This window comes from Anopheles merus, chromosome 3R, assembly GCF_017562075.2.
Source record: "Anopheles merus strain MAF chromosome 3R, AmerM5.1, whole genome shotgun sequence".
Classification (NCBI taxonomy): Eukaryota; Metazoa; Arthropoda; class Insecta; order Diptera; family Culicidae; genus Anopheles; species Anopheles merus.
The window spans coordinates 3,933,571-3,956,314 of record NC_054084.1 but is presented as its reverse complement, the minus strand read 5'-3'; the positions used below and the strand labels follow the sequence as shown (position 1 = coordinate 3,956,314).

The window sequence follows — 22,744 nt, the reverse complement described above, 5'->3', positions numbered from 1 at the left end:
GAGGGCGGGCGATTGAGGAGGGGATTTGCGAATTTCGGCTACACGGGCACACAAGAGAAAGAATCACACATCACCGTCGTCACGGGGTTTTTGGTCCATCCCGCCACCAATATCCACCGATTGCGTTTCCCTCCCCCATCCCATCCACGTTGCAGCTCAGCAACGATTTTCCTTTGCCCCTTGGTCCGCGCCGTGGTCGCATCATGCGCCAAAAGGCACACCGCACCACACTTTTCCACAGAGCACCAGGGAAAGGAAACAAAATAAAGCAAACGCAACAACACACCAAACCGTTTCTCCTCTTTTGGCAGATGGAAGTGGAGTTTTTTTTGTTGCCGGTTGCTGGTTGCTGCACGGTTGGTTCCATGGACCATGAGCGCCTTCCAACTACCCTCACCAACGCCACACCACCACCACCATCACCACCACGAATGATGATCATGTGGGATCGATCGTCGTCGCGTCTTTGAGCGGTCGAAAATGGACGCTTTTACCGCACACCACCACGTTGCCGCCACGCGCGCTCTTGGGCCGGTTTGCGCGTAGTCGTGCGCTTTGCTTTGCTACCCGTTTCGCCTATTTAATATAAGGAAATTAATTCACTAATAAAGAAAGAGAAACAGAATCCCAAGGTTATGCCTGCCTGCGTGCGCGCGCGTGTGTCTGTTTGTGTGTTTCCTTCGTGCGTTCTGCTGCTTGCGGTCGCGAAAGGACCCCAACCCCGCTCAGCTCGTGTGGGAGAGCGCCTCGCTGGAGCCTTTTTTTTCGACGCGGCAGCACATCGCAACACGCCGCACGCATTGCTCAGCGCGAAGGAAGTGGTTTTGCTTGGGTGTGCAGAAGAACGCGAACGATCATGTTTCCACCGGCTTGCTTAGGTTTCGCTGCGCAGAGCAGGTTCTGGCGATAGGACCTCGGGTTGGGGTTTGCACTCCTCTCCGTGCGCTGTCCTGTCGACGCTGTCGAGCGCCTGGGAACGACGTTGGTGGACAGACCGCGCAATGCGAAACGTGCAGCAACAAACAACGCGGCTGCCGGTCGATTCGCGCTGTACTCTGTTCGTTCTCCGCTCCATGCTCCTAAAAAGGAAGAAAAAGCTCCACACACACACACACACACACACACACACACAACCAACAACAGTCACGGGTTACACAATGCTGCCCGTTCTCCCATTCGCCTCACGCCACTCTTCCACATGGTGCGAGACTCCCTTGGCCCGGCCAACGCAGGATATGTAAGTGAGTGCGCCGAGCGCCAAAAACGAGCTTGTGACCGCCTCCTCGGCACGTTCTACCGTCCCGAATCCATTGATTTAACAAGCCGTTTTGGCGAACAGTCAGTCACTCATCTAATATAACGCTGTGCCTGCCTGCTTGTGCTCTGTGTTCGTTCAGCCAAACGATGTCGTGGTGGTGGCGAAACAAAACAAAAAAAGCCAAACCAACTGTCCCCACGGAACGGCACACACATTCATACAACAACAAAAAAAAAGTCCCGTGGTCCGTAAAATTCTAAGCCAGAGAGTTTAACGCAGGCAGGCAGGCAGGCAGCAGTTTCGGTGACAGCACGTCGTCAGAAAACAGCGCCAAGAAACAACGTGCTCGCCGCCACCGCCACATGGTGGGTAGGTGTGCATGGTGCGCACCTCGGCGAGGGGATCACTGTGTGGCGGACAGACATCAGAAGATGGCGAGACATACCGTGGTCCACCGCTAGGTGTCGGTAGAAGGGTGTAGAATGGAAGGGATCTCGCGCAAGATATACTTTTTGCGCACTATGAGATAGCGTCGTTGAACTAACTGGTCAAGATAGCACAGCAAAAGAAAAGAAAAAAATATATCACACGAAAGAACCGTGTTTCTAGGACATGTTTATAGCACTTTTTTCGAACTTAAACAACGCAAAAATAACTATCGCTACGGGTAGGGCGCAATGGGGGAGCATTAAAATAACCGCCCTTCACTGTCCTCTTTGAACGAAATTAACGTCGGAGTGTGTCATAGTTAAAGGAATACCTTTTTTTTAGCAAGCACAAAATGCTGTCTTCCCTCCCTCGGTCGTTACTCGCTTTGGTGGTGGTGTGTAATCCTACACGAGAACGGGTACCGTTGCTACCGGCAACAGGACAAAGCAAACCGTGTTTCCACCAACTTTGCAGGAAAAATCCAATAACCTGTTCCACAACACGGGGGAGAGTGGGGGTTGGCAGAAAAGTTTTCGCTGCTAAAACGAAAGTGAAAAACGAAATCAACATTAATTCCTTCCCACACTGACCACCGGAAAAAGCTTCGCCGAAGTTGAGGTTAAGTAAATTCACTCTCCACTCAAACCCCTGCTTTTTGAAGGGCCCGGTGTTACTGGGCAAAGAAAAGCCTTGTGAAGCTCTGGGGTTGGCTTTTATGGTCTCGTCACACCCACTAGAGCAAATCCTTTGACAGCAAGCAAAAGTCTTCGCCAGGACGGAGCAACACAAGTCGTTTCCCCGTCCATGTCCATCTTAGCGTTTGTACCTGTGATTGCGTACACCTTTTTTACATTTTTCTTGCATCTCAATTTAGAATCGGTGATGGTAGTGGTAGTGGTTTTAGTGCCGCAAAGTGGGCGAAACCAGCACCGCTGTCAGACGATCTCTTCGATGGAGGTAGCCAGCCAGCCAGACGACGACGGCGACGACGCACACGCACACATCGATCCTTCTCATCGTCTGCCCTTTGACAGGAAGAAGAAAGACGGGAAGCAGAAAAAAGCCGAACCTTTCCCAACATGTCCCGCCTTGCCACTGCCGCTGCTGCCGCTAACCAGCCCCGTTAGTGTGCCGCGACGACAGCTGCATCCATGTTTCATTTCCGTCAATAAACAATCCATCAACCGAACCGAATATTAAACCAAAAGCGGAAGGGTTTTCCACCGAGGGCTGGGGAAACGGAACGGGAAACACCACCAAGCGTTGCGGATCTGCACGGCACTGCATCTGAGTACGCAGCCGTGCACGTCCGTACGCCGACGGTGGGCTAAGGGTGAAACAACTGTGTGTGCATTCAGGTAGGCGACGACGGCGAGAAGCCCATTTTTCCTACGAGAAGCTGAAAATGTTCGCTCCTTCAAAGGACACGCTGCAACCACACATACACATTCACTCACAGAGGCACGCACACTTCTAGGAACGCATACAAACACACACACTGACACACACTGCTCAGTTTTACGGGTGCGAGCAGGCGCGCACCAATGTATGTCGTGTACGTATACGCTCGGGCTTCTCCCAGGAGCACCTTTTTCATGCACCGTCATGCAACACACAAATTCAAGAGCCCTTCGAAGGATTGCACCCGTACCGACATTGATTTCTCTCCCCGTCTTCTTCCCCCACCCGTTTTCGCCTCTAACTTCTGTCTCTCTGTACCACGCCTCAATAATGCTACCAACACCACACCACTATTCAGCCATTGTGTTGCGAACGCAGGAAAAAGCACGCGGGTTGCCACTAATGAGAAGGGGGTTTGTTCTTATCTGTGTTCTTCGAATTGCCCCTTCCCCCCGCACACACACCCGCTCCTAATCGAAGACCGATACCCCACACCACCCTAACCGACCCAATCCAACAATGGAGTTGCGTCTTCCGGCCCAAAATGCCACCGTGTTGGAGCCGTCTATACACACATTCCTGTCTGGCTGCCCGTTTCAACAATGTCCGGTTTAGTTGCGATGGCAGAACAAAAAAAAGGAAGAAGCAGAAGAAGCACCCGTACACAGCAGAGGGAAGCCGCCCTATTGGATGTGGATGTAGAGACAGAAGCAGCAGAAGTGGTAAAACCTTGTGAACGCACGGGAAAAACTGCTTTGCACTGTTCTTTGATGCGGTCACACAACACAACTGATGATGAGGATGGGAATCGTTCAAGAGACACCACCGCGTTCTCGGCTGCGTGTACGTATCCGACGAGAGGGAACTGTTTCCTTGCACTAACACACGCACACACGCGCGCACACAATAGCTCCGCAGTTCAACAGTCGCGAAACAAACCAGGCGTGGAAGAATTTCAGCTTACGGGTTGGAATTAATTCGCTCTGCGCTCTGAACTTTTATTTATTGTACACGTTCGTTCGATGAAAGCCTTTTTAATCAAAGGTATTGGACTGAATAGTCGAGCATCGCGGTGTGCGCAGTTGCTGCCCCGTTTGACATTTGCTGGTGACAGTTGTGGTTAATCCTAAACGTCATTTTGGGACTGCGCTGAAATTCCGTTGAGCAAATGAAACTCGATTTCATTGAATTTGCCGTGATAAGATCAAGACAACGTAGTTTTTATTTATTTTAATAAATATTAAAATACGATGAAGAGTAAAATAACATATGAAATTGCAATACCATCCAAGCATGCAGGCAGCTAATGTCAAAGGACAAACTGTCACGTTGCATTCAATGTACCAGCCTGTACGCGATGTACAGCTGCTGAATTTTCAACGCCATTTTTATTGTTCAAAAAGCTAAGCAAACAGCACGCGGTGAATGTCGTAAAATATCAGTAATTTTTATGTTCTTTACAAACATTTATCGAAATGAACAAAGATTATAATGGAAAAGCTCGTTGTAGACAGAAACTCGACAATTTCCGATCAAGGCCATCGCCAATTTGACAGCTGTCAAAGAAGCGCTCCGGTGAAAAAAGTGCATATATGATAAGGAAGTTAAGTTTTGAATCTATGCGTAACGTAGCCGTTACAAGCGTTACTTGCGCTTTTTACAAGAAACTCTTGATGTGTGCAGTAAGTTCAATGTATTTTCAATTGATTTCAATATGTATGCTTCAGTTATCTTGGCCAATGAGATGTGAAATGAAAATAAAATTAAATTAAGAATTAATTTTGCTGCGATGAAGATGTTTTGAATCTGCTCAAACAAAAGCATGTAATGATACCGTTTGTGTTATCAAAAAAACTTAGCTTCTGACCTGAAAAAGATTTCTCACACGCGTCTAGGACCTCGATGACTCAAGCACACCCAAAAGAGGGGAAAGTACTCTTCGACCGAACCGGACCGTGATGTCTGCCACCCACCAATTCGATACCATTGCGCGATTCGCGATCGCAACCGGCTTTCCAAAGTCGCTCCGCAGTGACAAAATAGAAGGGAGGCGGAAGGGAGCTGCTAAAAAAGAAACGGGACCAAGAGAGCAGGTCTGCTGGTGTGCAGAGGCTGTTTAACGCGCGTTGTTACCTTTAGCGGGTAAAGTGGTTGGCTATTTCCTTCCTTTAAATTTCATTCATAAAAATCCATCCACACGGGGAACTTCATTCACGCCGTTGCGTCCGCCGGCATCCCCTCGCGCACGGTCCCGCGCACTTGGGGCCCGTACGGCCCAAAAACGGCTCCAGTGTGAAGTGTTTTGTGGTCGTGCATAAATTCCCCCCAAGTACCCCCGCTCATCCCTCAACCCCCCTTTCTAGCCCGCCACCACTTCAATGAGGGGTTGTATTTCGCGGATTCTGCCGTGTGCCTTCCGTCACCAGGCAGGCGCGTGGGAAGGACATTTGCTTCGCCAGACAAATGACCGAGCGGAAAATAAAACAGTCCCATGCAAAATGGTCATATTTTACCGCATGGTTTACGCGCGAAAGTAGCAATAAACTAGTGTGTGCGCGTGCGCGTGCTACCTCGATCCACCTGGTCCGCGATGCCCGGGACAAGGGGCAGACAGTTTAGGCTAGATGGGTTCGGAGCTAGTTTTCTAGTTCATCGTAGCAATTTATGGGCGCATGGCTGGGTGGGGAAGTTTTGCAAGAAGAAAACAAAACTGTCCTGTTTCTGTTTGAAGTATGTTTCGTGATTGCTTATTCGCTATTTGTGCTTCTTGGATCAGCTGATCGTCGTTTAAAAAGACGTTGATCAAGTTCAATTAGGCGCTCTTCACTTCACGCCTTCACTGTTCCAAATTTCTTCCGAAGGTGCCTTCGGGGCAGAGAGTTCACCTCTCGACAGTGCCAAGCGGATGGCGTAGGAAGCTTAATTCACAGTTTCCTTTCCGGCGAAGGTGTTAAAGCAGACTGAACGGGGGACAGGGGGTGTTCGGAATACAAACGCCATAAAGCAAACGCAGCAGGCACAGATGAAATATGGAACTATCTAACGACAGGGCGCAATAGTAACATTGTAACAGTGCGAGCAGAGCTTCAGGGCCTGTAACGACGTAATGGCCGCTGCCGTTACAGCCGGATGAAGCGCAGTAGCAGTGCTCGCAGGGGGCTGGCAGCGAGTGCCGCTCATCACCATCCTTTGGCCGTTGGCTGAGGTTGGTCCGGAGGTTTGCTGTATGCGGCCTACAAATCCGTGCCCACGTGGTGTTGATGATCGTGCATTGACAGGTTGCACGTGGCGAAGCAGTTCGCATGCGCGTTTCGGTTGCTTTAGCGCCACCTTTTTGTGCTTTATTTAATGTTGCGAAGATCTCCTAAAACCAACTTCAGTTAATATGTTTATACAGTCAAACAAGCTAACACAAACCAGGCAACAACTCTACCCCACAGACACACAGCTTCTCCATCGTTACGCCGCGTTAAGTGAACAATTGTGGCGTACTCATGCGCATATTGTGTCAACGGCGTCAAACAACGGCGCATCCCAATGCACCCAGAATCCGCCGCGACTATCTGCAAAATAAAGAATCCCATGATGCTGCTGCCCCTCTCTGCAACCCAGACATTCACCGGGCCCAGCGTACGGCGTCGATTATCGTACGCGTGCGGAGGTTTAGCTTTAAGGGCGTCTTTTTTTTTTGTTCGAGCAGCACCCCGTGAATGTCGTCGCCAGCAAATCGACAGACTGGCAGGTTTGTTGGAGATTGGATGGGATTAAATCAAAGCGTTGCTGCTGCTGCTGCTGCTGCTTCATTGAATAATTCCCAACATCCGCCCGACCCGCCGTTCGTGCGCGCGCTCTCGCTCGTCTGCGTACAAACGAGCATAGAACATTGGTGTGTGCCGATGGGTGCCGGGGTGGGGTGTGTAGCTTATGCCGGGCAATGCTCGTTCGTGTGATGCAAGAGACAATTCGCCGTCGCCAAATGGGGTGGATTTGTTGTTTGTAGTTTGTTTGTTTTTGCAACGGTCCATTCAAAAACTGTGAAGATGAGTTTTTCGGCAAGTTCACATCTAGTAGGCCACGTATTACTGTCATTTGGTTGACATCGTCGCGTTGACAGTAGTAGTGGAAGAGCGCGAGAAGAAAAACAACCCACGCACATCTCTGCACCATTCCCCGTTCGTTTTCCTTGTCCAGCTTCGTCAATCAACGGTGAAACCGCAGGTCGGTAGAAAAGTTTATGTGGCTTTCCGCCTCCCTTGCGCGTCCAAAAAACCGCAAGCCGGCCCGTGTGCGCCCCAGAAGACACCCGTGAAAGGTGAGGGAAGGTTGGAAGGAGCGGGCAGGGTGGGGGGTGATCAAGATTTTATGTATCTGCGAGCAAATGAATGCAAATGCAACGTGGAAAGGAAGGCGAAGAGCAGCTGTGTCCCGGCATAGTGGGACCTGCGGGGTGAACAGTCCTCCTCCCCCAAACCCGCCCGATCGTGGCGTGATATTTAAACGAACTGACAAAGACACCGCACACCGGTTGTGCTGCACCGAGCACATGGGGAGTCATCGCCGCCATCGTTCGTTCGTCTTTCGGTTGTGTCCTGTCATCAGTCTTGCGGACATGTACGGTGGGCCGGTTGTTGTGGTTGCTGTTCTAGCGTGTTTGCTCTTTTCTTTTACAATCTCAGGCCACAATCAATCCACCCTCGAGAGTGGACAACAAGAGGAGGAAGTGGGGGGTTCTCGGTTGCGCGGGGGCCCGGCGGCGGTTGCTCCCGGGGAATGTAGATTAATGGTGATTTGATTTAATAATCTCCCCGGGGCTGGGCCCGCTCCAGACTGACACCAGACAAGGGCGTCCGTGGCGCTGGGTGGGTGATTCGTCTTTTTTGTTGTTGTTGTTGCCGTGCTGTGATTGTGTGCGTTGCTTCTGATCATGCTCGAGAACCTCTTTCTGCGCGGCGGTGCTTTGCGCAATGTCCTTTTCGACGCTCGTTGCGCAAAGGCCGTGTACGAGTGTGCTAATCGATTGCAGGCGATTTGCCGCAAAGCTTCCGCGGTCCGCTGCTCGGAAGCTCGGAGGGGGGGAGGGAGAATGGTGACAAAGATTGAAGTGTTTTCGTTTATCGTTTGGTCCTCGGCTGGTTCGGGGCGATCGTTGGATAAGATTATGCAAATGCTAAAATGATAAGCAGCGCGGTGTGGGAGTGTGTGTGTGTGTATGGGTGGGTGGCCTGGAGCACGCTGGCACGTTTGAGATACGAGGCGTCTCCATTAATGGGTGAAGAGTTATGGCAAAATAGGTGAATTTGAAAGAGAAAAAGTCTTTTATTGAGGGGGAAAATTTTGCCAATTTTGTGTTAAGTTGTATGTAATTAAAATGTTCTAAAGCGTCCTATATTTAGAGCACTGAAACATGTTTGAAAAGAACGATAAGAAATGGTGCTAAAAGCGATAATGGGCAGGTGCATGTTTAAGTATTGCAAAACATGTCCAAAGAATTTCCTATAATTATCGATTTGCTACACTTTGTGGGCAAAGAACTTAAACCTTGTTACAGCGGGTCTATGTTTAGTCTATGGAAACATATTTGAAATGAAACTATGCTAGAACGATAACGAAAGAGCACGGTAAAATAATGAAAAGCTTGTCCCAAGAAACACGGTTAATTATCGCTTCCATACGCCTTAGGTGATAAGTATTCGACTTCGGTTCGAGTAAGCGGGTTCAATGACTTTTCCGTCTTTGATGTAATCGATAAACGAACAAAGGTTAGGTTAGTTACAAGGCGAGTTAAAAGAACATTATGCTCTAATTATCGTAAGCATAACACTTCTAGCTGATAAGCTTCCCGAGGTGCAATGTTCGATCGTATCCACGCACATGAACGCGATCGATTAGAACGCAACAATGGACATTTTATCGAAAGCAGGTGTCAGAATATGTATGTAGCGCAGAGAACCGTGAAATAAAAGGCGCACTGTAAAAGTACTCCCCGATAAGCCGAATTAGTATCGCCCTCCGTTTGATGTAACGCACTAATTCATCCGCACACAGCATCCGTCAAACGAGAAGCATAGAACGAGAACCCGCGGGTAGCTCGGATCCGGTAGAAAGAGAGGCAAAAAAACGGCGAACGCTTCGGCTCGATCTCGGCCCGGTTCGTGCAACCGTTCGAACGATCTCGGACACTGGGATAAATGCGGTTGGAATGGTATAAAATGGTGTGATAGCAACCGGTCGGGTCGGTCTGTTACGAAAGTTTGTTGAAGAAGGTGTGTAGAATTTTCCTTTACAGTCTGTAAAGTTTATTAAAAAAATCAGCTAATTGGATACATTGGTAAGTACAACAAATTTTGATTAATAAATGAGGAGTTTAGGATAAAATGAAGTAAAAAATATCATGTTAAGGAGCAGAAGTATTGGGAAGGTTTAGCACAAATTTTCATAGAGGATGAATTAAAAAAAAACATCAACTAGGCATTTTTCTTTGTAAAAAGTTTGGTAGAAGTTTTGTTATAAATTTGCATTTAATATATGATTAATTTGGCAGTGAAAAAGTATCACACATTTGCCTTGAATTTCCGGTTCTTCTTGATGTAAAGCACTTAAAAAATTAAAAAAAAACAATTGAAACATAATGTAAAAGCATGTAAAAGCATCCAAAACGTTGCAGCACAAGAACGAAAAACCGCCACCGCACCACCACATCACGCAGTTCACGACAGTGTTTTGAAAACAGCCCGACCGCCGGCGGTTACAAGCGTCTCGCGTTCGTTCATTTCATTCATTGCTGGTTTACCTCTCGAGCCGTGCGGACGTGTCTGGTGGTTGCCGTCTTTCGTCCTAGGGTTTGTGGTCCCGGTCTCGGTGTTGTGCCAAACAGTTTTTACGTTTACGCTCAGCGCGTTGTTAGCTTGCGGCAGCATCGTTTCGGTTTCGGTAAGATTGAACAACGGCAGGGAAAAATCCCACACACTTTCCCCCGTGGCGTACTGGGGTCTCTCTTGCTCTAGGAGCGGTTTAGTATTATTATTTTTGTGTATTAGAAAAAAAAAACACACGATAAAACTGGCCGCAAAACAGTCGCACGGATGGAATCATCTGTTGAGGTTGATAAAGCAGGAAAAAGGGGAAAGCGTGAAAATCAGTGTCTGTGTGTGTGTGTGTGCGTGTCTGGGGTTGGTTCTCGTAGCAGTGTGTTTGTTATTTTTCCCACTGGCCGGGTATGTTTTGCTTTCCGGTGTTTGGACAGTCTCGATATGCGTTGATGCTGCGTTTCGGGCGGGACGGGTGCAGAAGGATGGGATTGTCGCGTCGATCAAGCGGGCCGCTACCAGTGATTGACGTTATTTTGATTAGAATGATTGCATCCAGTACCCAGAAGCAGCACTAGAGAGGGAGCGTTGCATTTGCAGAAAATGGGAACACAGGGGGACTTAATAAAAATTGCATTGAGGAAGGTTAGGTGTGTTGGGCGTTAGGGAAGCGTAGAAATGGGCGGTTTTTGATGCCATTTCGAGGGCCGTTGGGGTGGTCAAATTACGATCGAAAATAGCTTCCAAACATCCCACAACAGTACTGCTTACTAGCGAAGTCGTGACACTTCCGAATTGCCAACTCCGGTCGTGATCGTGTGCATGTATTGGACATGTGATGGCTTTATCTGTTTGGGGGCAGCTTCGGAACAATGCAGCTTGCTCTAACACCCGTTTGCATCCCGAGGGGTGTTATTTTTTAAGCACAAATCTGAAAGAGGAGTCAACGAAAGCTAATACTCTGATGTTCTTTTGTCTCATTTCAGATACTGCAGTCCCGCGTGTGTGTGTAATTACTCTGTCGTGCTTAAAAAAACAAGAACAAGTGCTCGCACAAATGGTGCCAAGATAGAAATGGTGTTGGTGCTTCCGCTTTCACTGCACTGCATTTCCCAAAAAGCGTGCCTAGCGTTCAATTATTAACAAAAAAAAAAAAATGAAGTGAATATCGCCCAAAGTCGCCAAAATACTCTGGTGCGTTGCGCGGCCGGGTCAATCGCGTGTTTGAGGGCACAACGTGCTCGCTTGTTCATCGTCCCGTGTTTCTGTGTCTGTGTGTTTGTATGTGCATTTGTGTAATTGTTCTGTGTGCTTAAAATTCTAAACAATTGCTCCACCCCGCGTCCGCTTATCACGGTCGGTGGAAAACCGGATCGCACTTTCCGGTAGCATTGCTGCTGGCGCCAACTTCCGTCCATATTTCCGAACCGAACGGAGAGCGGAGTTTTATTAGGCGCCCCCGGGAGCCGTTTGATGATTTATATCGCACAGCAATATAAATAAACCCCGCGCGACCCGACTAACCGTAACCCGACCCGCGCAAGAAGGTCCGGAGAAAAAAACGAAGGGGGCAGAGTGTTTTAGTGTGCGTGTTTTAGTGGCGAAACTTTTCTCTTGGCGCAAAAAAAAAAAACATAATTGCAAACATAACAGTCGTTGATCCACAGAGAGCAGTGAGGATCCTGTGCTCTCGATCGATCTAGCGTGGTTCTGTCGTTCTCTGTGCGCAGAAAGTTCTTTACCCCATCTCGAGTCTAGCATCCCAGTCTCCAGAGTGAAACGGACGTCTTCCTCTTCGTCCCTAATCGACCCCCCCCCCCACCCAAAAGCGCATCGCGTTGAAACGTCACGCCAGAGCGTTGTGCGCCGCTTTTTCCCACGTTGACGCCATCCGCCATCCGAGAGTGATGCAATTGTGGTGCTGATTTGTGGTGCTTTGCCCATCCCCGTACGTTGTCCAACTAGCAGCAGCAGCAGCAGCAGCATCCTACTCACCCAGCTAGAAATATTTCCAACCCCGTCGGTCGCGGCGCGCAACGCCGCAACACACGGTCGGCAGACACGAACGCGCGTGGGGCGGCGATCGCGGTTTTTGCGAGACTTTATCATCATCGCTTAGTGTGCCCCGTTGAACGGAACGTTCAAGGTAAGTCAAGGAAGCAACGGGGGGAGAGGAGGGGGGGGGTGCGGAGGTTTGCAATAGTAGTAGTTTTCAGTAGGTAGTAGTAGCAGCTTGAGATAGTGGTGTGTAGTTGCGGTAAAAGCGAAGAAAATGAGCGCTTTTTTCCCATGCGCCGGAAAGAGGGTGAATCATGGAGGAAGTATTTGCTCCGCCGAAGGGGCCAAACGGGGGCAGCTGGGGGGGCTAATCGTGCGATTAACACGTTCGGGGATGGAAGTTTTTTATTTGTTGCCTTCTATTTTGATTTAATCACTGCTCTCGCACGTTGCGCGCCCGGTATGACGTGTTAATTAGGCGAAATTGTTTCATTGGCGCGAACAGTATCATTAGCAGCGCGATTAAAGTTCGAACGTTTTGGGACAAGATCGCCTGAGCAACACAGCAACAAAAAAAATGCAAAAAAAATGAATTAAAATCATAATTAATGTCTCATGCGATGATTTTGTAACAAAAATCTCTAATTCGGGTCAACCCTCTTTTTTTGTCACCCCATAAACGGACGATGGAAAATATTTGTGTTTTTCCACCCCACAACGTAGTGGGTGTGTGTGTGTGTGTGTGTGTGTGTGCGTGGGAGTTTAATGTCTCTCTCGATCGTGTATTGACTTTTGGTTGAGTTTCGTAACATGCATTGCGCTCTCACTAATCGATCTGCGGATGAATTAATGTTCAACTGCATACACATCCACAAATCGATACGATGACGCTTAATACGGACAGCAACATCGGCGTCTCGGCACGACACAATAAACCATTAATCATAGTAACGCTTCCCTCCCGTCTGTGTGTCTGTGTGTGTGTGTGTTTGTGTTTCAGCGTCGCACGGTAATAGCATTAGCGCCGGAACCCGCTTCCCGATGATAATTTCTTCCGGTGGGCCGAAACGTCACCATCACCATCATCATCACCCCCAAGAGGGTGTGGGAGCGTGGGAGGCAGAAAGTGTCTGAAATGTCGCGTCACACAAACACACACACACACACACAAGCAGGGCCCACGACAGACCGACGGTCTTGAGACGGTCGGTTGGGCGAAAAAAAGACCGATCATCATTCAACAACCTGCGCCGGGAAGACGGATCTCAATGATACACATTAGAACCGCTACGGCGGCGGCGGCGGTTGCTCTCTGCCAGTGGATTGGTTTCTCGAGTGGAGGCCTGGCCTGGCAGTAGCGCCATCGACGCCAGCCAGACCCATCCACCGTGCCGGGGGTAGTGCAATCGGAACGTCTCGCTAGCGCACTCGACAGCGCCAGCAGGACCCGTCCGCACAGCGCGAGTGAGAGTTCGCCGTCTTGTTCGCTTGCTTGCTGTTGCGAGTTAATCGGTTTTCTTCTGCTACTCATAACCCGCGCCTGACTGTGGTACTGGTGTTCGTTTTTGTTGTTGTTATTATTTGCTGCCGGTCTGAGGTTGATCGAACGCTTCCCATTTGATGGATGAGATGTAGTTTTATGGAGGTAGATGCTTTTTGCCACTACTCCAGGGAGTTGCCCCCCCCCCCCACAGCAAGCGCCGACAAAAGGGTGGTGTGGCCGTGCATAAGAAATTAAGTAATATCGCGTAAAGATTTGTTCAGCAAATTACAATCGCCTGCCCGAAAACGTTGCTTGAACTGCTTCCAATAAATCTAATTCCGTTGCATTCCATTCTTCAGATTCCGCACGGGTTTAGTAATCGTGCGAACAAACAATTCTTCCCATAAATGGTGCCCCTTGTAGTGTCGCTCTTGGACCTTATCCATCGAAAACTATTTCAGTTTGGCACCAACGGTAACTGTTACTATTTGTATTAATAGCAACACAGAGTGGTGAATACACAATGCAATCTCTCCGCGCGTCTGTGTGTGATTTCACCGCTCTGGAATGGATCGCTCTGGTGTGACCGACGTCCTGGCACCATGTTTAGCATTTTCTAGCGACGCACACCACGTACGGCGAGAGCCACACCGGCTAGAGCGAAGGGCTTTATTTTATCAGTCAACAAAAATGCTTAACTGCTTTATCATAATATCACTTCCTTTTTTTTCTCACACGATGGCAAGAACATTCTTTTATCTACTCCACCGAGACAAAGAAAGGCTCGGGGGCGAATGGGGCGGGAAAGTGGGAACATATTCAAGGTCCTTATCGCGATAACAAATATTATTATTCAAAAGGGAAGACACACGAGGAAACACCAACAAAAAAAGACCCCGCTAACACACAGGCTTCCCACTAAACCATATTGACTTGGTCCATGCTGAGGTGATGCTGCTGTTGTTGGTGGTGGCAGTGCACCGGACCAATATGTGTCCTCGGGGTTGGGAAAATAAAATTGCAATAAAAATCCCTCTTCCTCGCATTATGTGTGTCTCTGTGTGAACGAAAACAAATGCACCAAGAGTGTGATCTTAAAATTATACGATCGAAACGACACTTTACCGCCCCTGCAGCCGCTAGCTCCATGGCTGTGCTTGTGACGCCCAGCGTGTGCAAGGATTTTTGTGCCGGAAAGACACGACAGGCACGGGACGGTGGGACACTGGGGAGGGGGGGGGGGAGAAAGAAGGGAGTTAGGAAGGTGTTGTTTTTCTTGGCGGATGTTCGGGTGGTGGTGGTGATGGTGGTGGGAAAAACTAACGACAAACGACCAAAGTTAGGTCGGTGCGCTCGAGCAGAAGAACCTTGAAAACCCCCTGGAGCGCTCCACCGCGCGCCAAACCATTTTGTGGAAGCGTTTTTTCGTGTGTGTGTTTGTTTCTAGCGTTTGGAAAGCGATTTTCTTAGTTAGCGTAGTTTGTGTGCTGCAGTTTTGTTCCCGGGAAGGTATAGCAGACTTTTGAAGGACATGCTGCGTACAGCGTGAAGCTGGTTGTGAAGGTTTTTTTTGGTCGGAAGCATGTGTTCAGTCTTTTTACTCAAACAGATCCTAACTTTGTGCGAGATTGAACTTCATCTCTAGGAGAATGCTGTTAGTTACCATGAAACACCCCATCATTCTTCAACAGCTCAGAAACGCTTTCCATCTCGATCGGTCACTCTCAGCATCCTCCCGGCTTCCCATCATTGACATTGACGAGCTTCTGATGGGGCAACCGAAATCACTGCCGACACCGTCTAGACTGGAAGCGCCTCGCGAAAAGCGCGTCAGCTGATCGGTGTGCACTTGCCACCACAACTCACACGTAAGCGGGTAAGCGAGCCCGAGCGAGCTGCAATTATACCATGCTTGACCAGCGTCGCTTTGAAGGCGCTTCCCAAGCATGATTTATGGCCCTTCTGGTGCGTTATGGTTGGATATGGACTGGAATCCATCGAATGATTGGTGGCTTCCAGTGCATACACACATACACACACACATACACACAGAGTAAAGCATGCAATCCTTTCGCCAGTTCGGTATGATAAATTACAAATTACTCGAACCGCTGCCAGCAAAACAATGCAATCCGTCATCGCCACTGCCATGGCAAGCGGATGTTTGAAAGAAAGTCCGGAAGGGGATGGAAAAGTTTTGCACAAAAAAAAAGGAGAACTCCCATTGGCATAGAACTAGCGGCACCACGTCCATCCGTTGCCTCGTTGTTTGTATTTGTGTGTGATTTGACGCTCCGTAAAGGAACCTGAACTACCTTTTTGCTGGCCATTTTCCATCCTCCATCCCACAAACGCTCATCGGCAGACCTAAGATTAAAGGCAAATCCGTAATAAAACCGCACGCCTTCGGGGAGGACCACGGTCACGGTTTTTGCGGTTTGTGCGACTCATCACGCGCATGACGGCTCATCGGGTGGGTTTTGCGCCCGTTCCTTGTTTTTTTTTTTGTTTGTCGTGCCCATGTGCGCCAGTGCTTGCGAGTTTCACCACGGGGAACTTCCGGACACCTGGGGACGCTGCGCTTTGCTTTGAGTGATTTTTCCCGGGGGTGTTAAATTGCATCTCGGAGGAGCAGCAGCAGCAGCAGCAAAGGCAACAACAATCGAAGGCGATCTGTCAATGAATGGCGTACAAACGTACACGGGCGAATCGTAGGTTGCCTGGTTCGGCCACGCTCAGCCACGCTCTGCGGTTGCCGGATAAGGTGTTTAATTATCCATTAAAGTAGTATCCCCCTTTGGCGAGGGGGGGGGGGGGCAGGGTGCTGTCTCGAGGGAGAGGAGGCGTTTCGGTGTGTGTGCCGAGGTAATTTGAGCCGAGTGCGAAATCGGATGCAATCAAACCTACATCGGCGATGGCGTCGCCGTGTCATTAGCATTGGTGTGGTGGCCCGCACCGATTTCACGCCGAGTCGGTGGCCTATTTCAATCCGTGTGTGTGTGTGTGTGTGCGAGTTGCCCAACGCGTGGTGCAGTGAAGCTGTAGCAGTTGCACTTTGGAGCAATCTGCTGCGTCTGCTTATGGTAAGGAGTTGATCGTAAGATAGCTCACTTTGGGGACGAGGGCTTGGGATGAGTCCAGGCTTTTTTGGCCCGAACCGGTAGATCGGAGCGTGACTTTGGGCCATTGTTTTTGATTTCGATGTAGATAGGCTCACTAAGCGCGGTGACCTTGAGTGTATCCTACATTGTGCTGGAAGATATCGCTTACTTGTAGTTAAATTTGTAACTTTATTTTCGACTTCAAATGTTTTTTGTGAGCGCCGCAGGTCTTACATCTCAAGAGCTTTTCTGTTCTATCCCGTTCCCCAAACGAACCTGATCGATCGGGTATTGAATGCTCCACTGTGTCCAAGCGCGCGCACTCTCCATACTGTGTGTGTGTGTGTCATAAATAATGGCATTTTATTTCCTGTGGTAGCACACAGCGGCCACAGTTTGGCACGGAAGCGGCTGATCGCGCAATCCCAGACCAGCAGATGGTAGCAAAAACTCGAGGGAAACCCCCCTCCCTTTCAGCGCTTCCAATTCCATCGGAAACCTTGAACTACATCCTCATCCAGAAGTTGGCCGGCGTCGCCAATAGTTGGTCTAATTTAAAATTTTATGACCCTTGGTTCCTACCCCTCGGGGAGGTTCTGGTTTTGCTAATGAGTGTACGAGCACTTGTCTTGTCTTGTGTTTGGAGCAGCATGCAGGGGGGAACAAGTGCATGGACAAGTGCATTCGACAAGCGTCAATCGATTTCGGTGCAAAAAGAGGGACCAACGTCTCTCGCTTCTGTAAGCCGAACAAATGGCATCGAAATGTACACCGGGCGGACAACTCAATACAAGTGCCCCATGCCGGCAAAGATGATGTCGCTGGCGCAGATGTATCGTTTATGGTGCCACTTACCTCGCGGCGGTGCCAGCCAGCGAGCCAGCCGTTAATTGGATTTGGAGGATTTAGTACGACAAGGAATTAGTTGGTACGGGTACGGGGCTGGCAAATTGAGTTGTTTCGATCGTACGGGAAGATCGTGGGCTTCGGGATTGCCACGTTCGGGTGGATTAACACCCTTCCTCCGGCATTAGGCACGCGGTGGGACATTAATGTAGAAGACAATAAAGATACACGAATTTGGCACGGTTGACTCCTTTCGCAAGCTTCATAAATCTTTACTGCCGTGGCCGCCGTCGCCACCAAGTCTTTGCATCAAATCGGTCGAACGTTGATTTATTGGACGACGACGAGACATTTGGAAGGGGGTGAACTGCTGTTCCCGGTGGCCAAACCCCACCCCCTCCAAATCATGTATCGAGCGCGACAGGGTGTTTTATTGCAAACCTTACCCACATCTCACTTCTCGAATAGTGTGATGTGTTTGTTTACACCGTCACATTAAGAGCGTTGAAAGGGTGTTGTTAGTGGCATAATATTGACAGATCATAATTGAGCCAATTATCCCTTCCAGGAGCACCTTGGACAGTGGACGGTCTGGGGTGGGTGATATTCTAAATTGACCTCTGGTGTTTACATTGCATTCTGCTGGAGCAGGACACGCGGGCTTCGAAATCTTTGGCGTCAAGGCACGCACGAGCCGCCCGGTGTTTGTTATTCAGCTCCCGTGTTCATTCGGGTTAGTTCGTACATTAATGGGATTGACGATCTATTTCGCTGATTAATGTCCGGGACATTGGTCGATCAGTTTTGGCAGCTACTTTTAGGAGCGTGCAGCAACGAAAACGATTCACCTGTCCGTACTAATGACGCACGCAACCGTCTGGCGGTTCCTCGCCGGTCATTGCGGGAAGCTTTGCTAGAAATGAGGCATGTGTAAGAAATGGAGGCAAACAACATCGTGTGACGTGTGCCAGCGAATTGTTTTAATTTTATGTATGCCCCTGGTTGGGCCCTGGAATGGAATCTTGAGCGATATGAATAGATCGGCCCGCGCTTACGTGGGAAGGTCCTGCATGATCGGCGATCCGTGCAGCGGGCCGTAAATTTGAGCTCCAATCGATCAATCGTTCATCACAACCAAACGCCAACCAATTAGCGTTTCCCGCGCCTTGAAGGTAACGGTTGAGGTGAGCTCCAGAAAAAGGCATTTCCTCACCTGCGTGCGTACGATAAGGTCCAGAAATAGTCTAACAATGAACCGCGAGGGGAGGGTAGCTATTTATAGGTCAAAACCCGTACGTTGTCCATACCCCGAACCACTCGGCAATGCTAAAGGTGATGAAAAACAGCCCCAATCGCGGGTCACGTCACGCGCATCTGCTTACGCCAAGCAAAGGTATGCGAGGAATGTGCCTCTATGAATGAGTTTTCCAGCCGCCGGAAGGTGTCTGCGTGTACGCTGTTTGCGTCTTGCGGAAACCCCGCGTCGTAGAAAGGTTCAATGAAACATTGCACACGCCCTGTACACACAAACAAGCGCGCTCGCCGCTCGGGATCGAACGGAAGTGCAACGTGCTGCACCCTTGGGGCCAGGTGACATGTTCCTGTGGCGTTTGTTGGTGCAACAAAGTAACTGACATTGGCCATCCCAACCCATCTGCGGCTGCGTTTTGCCTGTGCCGAATCGCAGCAGCAAGAAAAAGGTATTTGGATTTACACTCGCAGCTCGCGCATCGTGTGCGTATCCGTCCGTGTGTGTGTTTGGCATTCATTCCCGCCCCAGAACAAACACACGAATCGACGACGCATTTGCACTATTGTTGCACTATTATTAAAATTCCATAAAAGATAATTGAGATAAATTGCGACGCGGAGTGAAACAGCGGTGGCGGCGGCAGCGGCGGCCCGCGGGTTAATGTTGCACATGTTCGCGGCCTGTTCGCACATTAGCACCACTGTCGTCCCATGGTGGATCCGCCATTTTTCCTAACACCTTCGTCCTTCCCTGATATTGTTGAAGGGCACACGGCAGCGCGCCTTGTCCGTGTCGCGCAAAGTCGGCGGAATGGATCCCGGTGCGAAATGAATGGCCGTGATTGATAGTATGGGGCCTGTTTTGTTACGATTCCGTATGCAAATGGGAAATGAGTTGGTGGGCAGGGTGGTGTTTTTGCTGCCGCGCTGGCAGTGTTGGCAATCTGCTCTAATATGTTTCTAATTAAAATGGAACGGACAAATTGCGAAAGGTTCACCAGCACCCCCCCCCCCCTTCCAGGAGACTGAAGAAACCGACCGATGGAAGGTAATAGCAATCGGAAAGCATTCCTGACGCGATGGACACAACGGAAACTCAGCTTACACTGGGTACGAGTGTGTGCGTGGGGGATGCTATTCCCGTTTCTCCCTCGGCCAAGTGAGTGGTTTATTTTGGCAGCTTCCGTTAATGGAACGCGATCTTGAGGTGAGAGGGAGGGAAAGAGGAGAGTTCATCAAACCGGTCATTGCGACAGCTTTGGTGTGCTTTATGGTGGAAGGAAGTTGTAAAAGCCGAGCAGAATGTTGTTCTAATGGTTTTGTGTGTGCGTGTGTGGTAGGAAGTAGTGCTCGATCTGTCTGGGAACAAACACGATCGACAGCTTTCGAAGAGGTCGATGACGTCAGTAAACAATTTGTTGGTTTTAATTGGACATTTGCAGCGGCGTTCGGAGACGGTCGCCATAGTGCAGCAGGAAAGCGTTAGGAGCTGCTACGCAAGAGGACGTGCGATCGAATCTGCTGACTTGACGAAATATCACCACGGCTCTTTTGACCCACTTTCTTTGTACTTCGTGGTGCCTGGTTTACTCACTATACATACACCTGCCTTTATTATTATTACACCAATATTTAGAAGCCAACGCCATGTGGCGCAGTCTCCAGTCCGGGGTTAATTGCATCGCAAATGTAATTATAGACAATCAGAGGATCAGTTTTCTATCCGCATGCGAGACTTGCCACTTCCCTCTCCCTTGCGGTACCTGTGTATACAAGACGGTGTTGGCACGAATTTGAAAGTTTGCAAAACCTTGTAGTAATGGCGCCACCTCCACCACGAGTCACACCACTCAGCAACGCTCGTAATAATCAACAACAGCAAACCCGGTAACAAATGGCAAACCCTTTGGCGATCGATAAAATAATACCAAGCTCTCTCATACATCTAGTCGAAATGCAGCGCGCTCCTATCATGCGTGACATTTTCGTGTGTGTGTGTGTATTTCGGGATGCCGCCGACGTGCCCTTTTTCCTTTTTCGGGGGGAAGTCCAGCCAAGCTGTGCCGCAAGAGAGGGCAGCCGCCGATGCGTAACCTCCGCACGCGCGCGCGCGTACACACGCGGTGTAGCGACACAAACACGGCCCGGCCGGATTTAGACTGACGACGACGACGGAGACGACGACGGAGAAGTTAATCGCCGTTTGGCGCCCTTTGACAGTGCCGGGACAGTGCCGTTAAAGGGCAAACCCGGTGCCGGTGGCGTCCAATTGCGTGCGTGTGTTGCGCTTGTTCGGTTTGACATTTTCTCTAAAACCTCAACTGCCGGCCTCCCCCCAAAAAAAAGCAGCAACCCAACACACCAAGATACCAATTTTCCGCCAACCGACCGGTGCATGGATCATTGTCCTCGTCTTTACGTTTGCTTTCCTTTGCCGTCTGGCGCAGTCGTCCAAAAACAGTGGCGCTTAAATGCCTTTGCAACTCCATGTTTGCATTCGCGCGCTGCATCCTTGCGGGATGATTCCAGCAGCCGTGGGAGAGGAGAGTGGAAGCAAAACAGCCTCGACAAGTGAAAAGAACAGACAGCGGGAGAGGGAGAAGCAAACAAAGAGAAAGAGAGGTAGTTGCATGTAATAATTTTTCACCGAGCGGTGCGGTGCGATCGATGATGATGATGATGATGTTGATGTGCAGCACGGCGCATCTGGCGCGACGACGGTCCCTGCCCGGCAGCGTAGCAAAGCAGGTTGAGGCAGGGTTGCTTCTGGTGGCGCTTAACAAGTTGTTTCTGATTGCACACACACACATACACACACACACAAAGATGCACAGAGCTGCCAGCTTCCCGGTTTCACCCCGTTTAATAATTCCCGATCCTGTTACGTCGCCGCGGGTTCACTTTCTCACGCAAAACCCCAAATGGAAAGGACGCGTGGATGATGATGATAGCGATGATGATCATGATGATGCGTGGTCGTCGATCCTTGCCTCTCTTCCGGGTTCCATCCCTTCCCTTTCATCTGATCCACCGAATCAGGTTCGGCCTGACGCCAGTGGCTCAAGTAAGGTTTCCATATCCTCTCTCGATCGCTTCGAACGGTCGTCGTCGTCGTCGTCGGTGTCGTCGCCAGCAGCGGGCGCCACAACTGGCGCTACACACACGCACGTACAGAGCAACCCGATGCGTATATTCTTCTCGGTTCCTTCTCACCGTCTTTCAGCTCCCAGAGCACAGAATCCTTTGGCGATCAAGCTGACAGACAGAGATCTTCTCTTCGTGCGAGGTTTTTTTTTTGTTCATATTATGTTGACGGAGAGCAGTTTCGCTCGATCGAGTCGATCGAGCAGCCGCGCTCTCGGAGGTTTCCGAGCGGGGTGGCCGGGGTGCGATTTTTCAATTCGAATTTTTGGCCCACTGCCGGCGATCGCGACTGCGAAGGAAAATACGCGCAAACGAAAGCAGGGCGGAGTTGGCGGAGCGTGCGTGTGTACGAGCGCGCGTGCGCGCCTGCTTTCCTCCCCGCATCATGGCGCTTAGCGCTGGCGTCTTCGTTGTCGTCGGCGGCGGTGGCGGTGGCGGCGTCAGTGTACGCGAGACGGCAGAGAGCGCCGGGGGACAGATCATCATCGTCGTCAAACGATAGATAGGAAGCTGCGGCGAGGTGTGCGTCCCAAACGATGATGAGGCGCGCACTTCTTTTCCCAACTTCCCCCTTGGTGCGCCCGACCGTGTGTCTGACAAACGATCGGCGGAGCCGGCCTTCCCCTCCCGCTCTCCTCCCTCCCTCCTGGTACGAACGATGATCACGGCGTCCGCCCGGTGCTGCGCGGTTGTTGCGCTAAAGATTTAAGGTTAACTGACAAATAAGATAGCGACAGGCGGGCAGTTTTACGTTTGGCGCCATGGCGAGGGATGGAAGAGAAGAAGGGAGAGAGAGAGAGAGCGCGCGTTATGGGGTGGGATTGGGACGCGTGAACGTGCAGGGATCGACGATCATGAACCTCACGATCTGTGGCGCGCGCTCTCGCAGTTGTGTGAGTGTTTTGATCTCCTCTCGTGTGCTCTGTGTGTCTCCTCGACTTCAGCCACCGGCGATCACGGCGTAGCGAAAAATGAGAAGAACGAGAAGCGGGAGAAAAAAACAAAAAATAAGAGTACGGGGATGGGG

At 50.0% G+C, this 22,744-nt stretch overlaps 2 protein-coding genes across 7 annotated transcripts in view; one reads left to right on the top strand and one right to left on the bottom strand.

Moving 5' to 3' along the window:
- LOC121595195 (nuclear receptor-binding protein) overlaps positions 1-4,153 on the bottom strand; it is a 55,160-nt gene extending 51,007 nt beyond the window's left edge. Inside the window, exon 1 of one of the 4 annotated variants that reach the window (XM_041918942.1) lies at positions 4,053-4,153. The gene's annotated coding sequence lies outside the window, so the exon portion shown is untranslated. The other 3 variants (XM_041918941.1, XM_041918940.1, XM_041918943.1) reach the window with 3 other exon arrangements.
- A 3,049-nt stretch (positions 4,154-7,202) lies between these two features.
- The window catches only part of LOC121596600 (gremlin-1-like), a 29,049-nt gene continuing 13,507 nt past the window's right edge, over positions 7,203-22,744 (top strand). The window contains exons 1-2 of one of the 3 annotated variants that reach the window (XM_041921688.1): positions 7,203-7,400; positions 10,881-12,040. The gene's annotated coding sequence lies outside the window, so the exon portion shown is untranslated. Of the gene's footprint in view, positions 7,401-9,332; positions 9,417-9,874; positions 10,019-10,880; positions 12,041-22,744 lie in introns of those variants that run through there. The other 2 variants (XM_041921689.1, XM_041921687.1) reach the window with 2 other exon arrangements.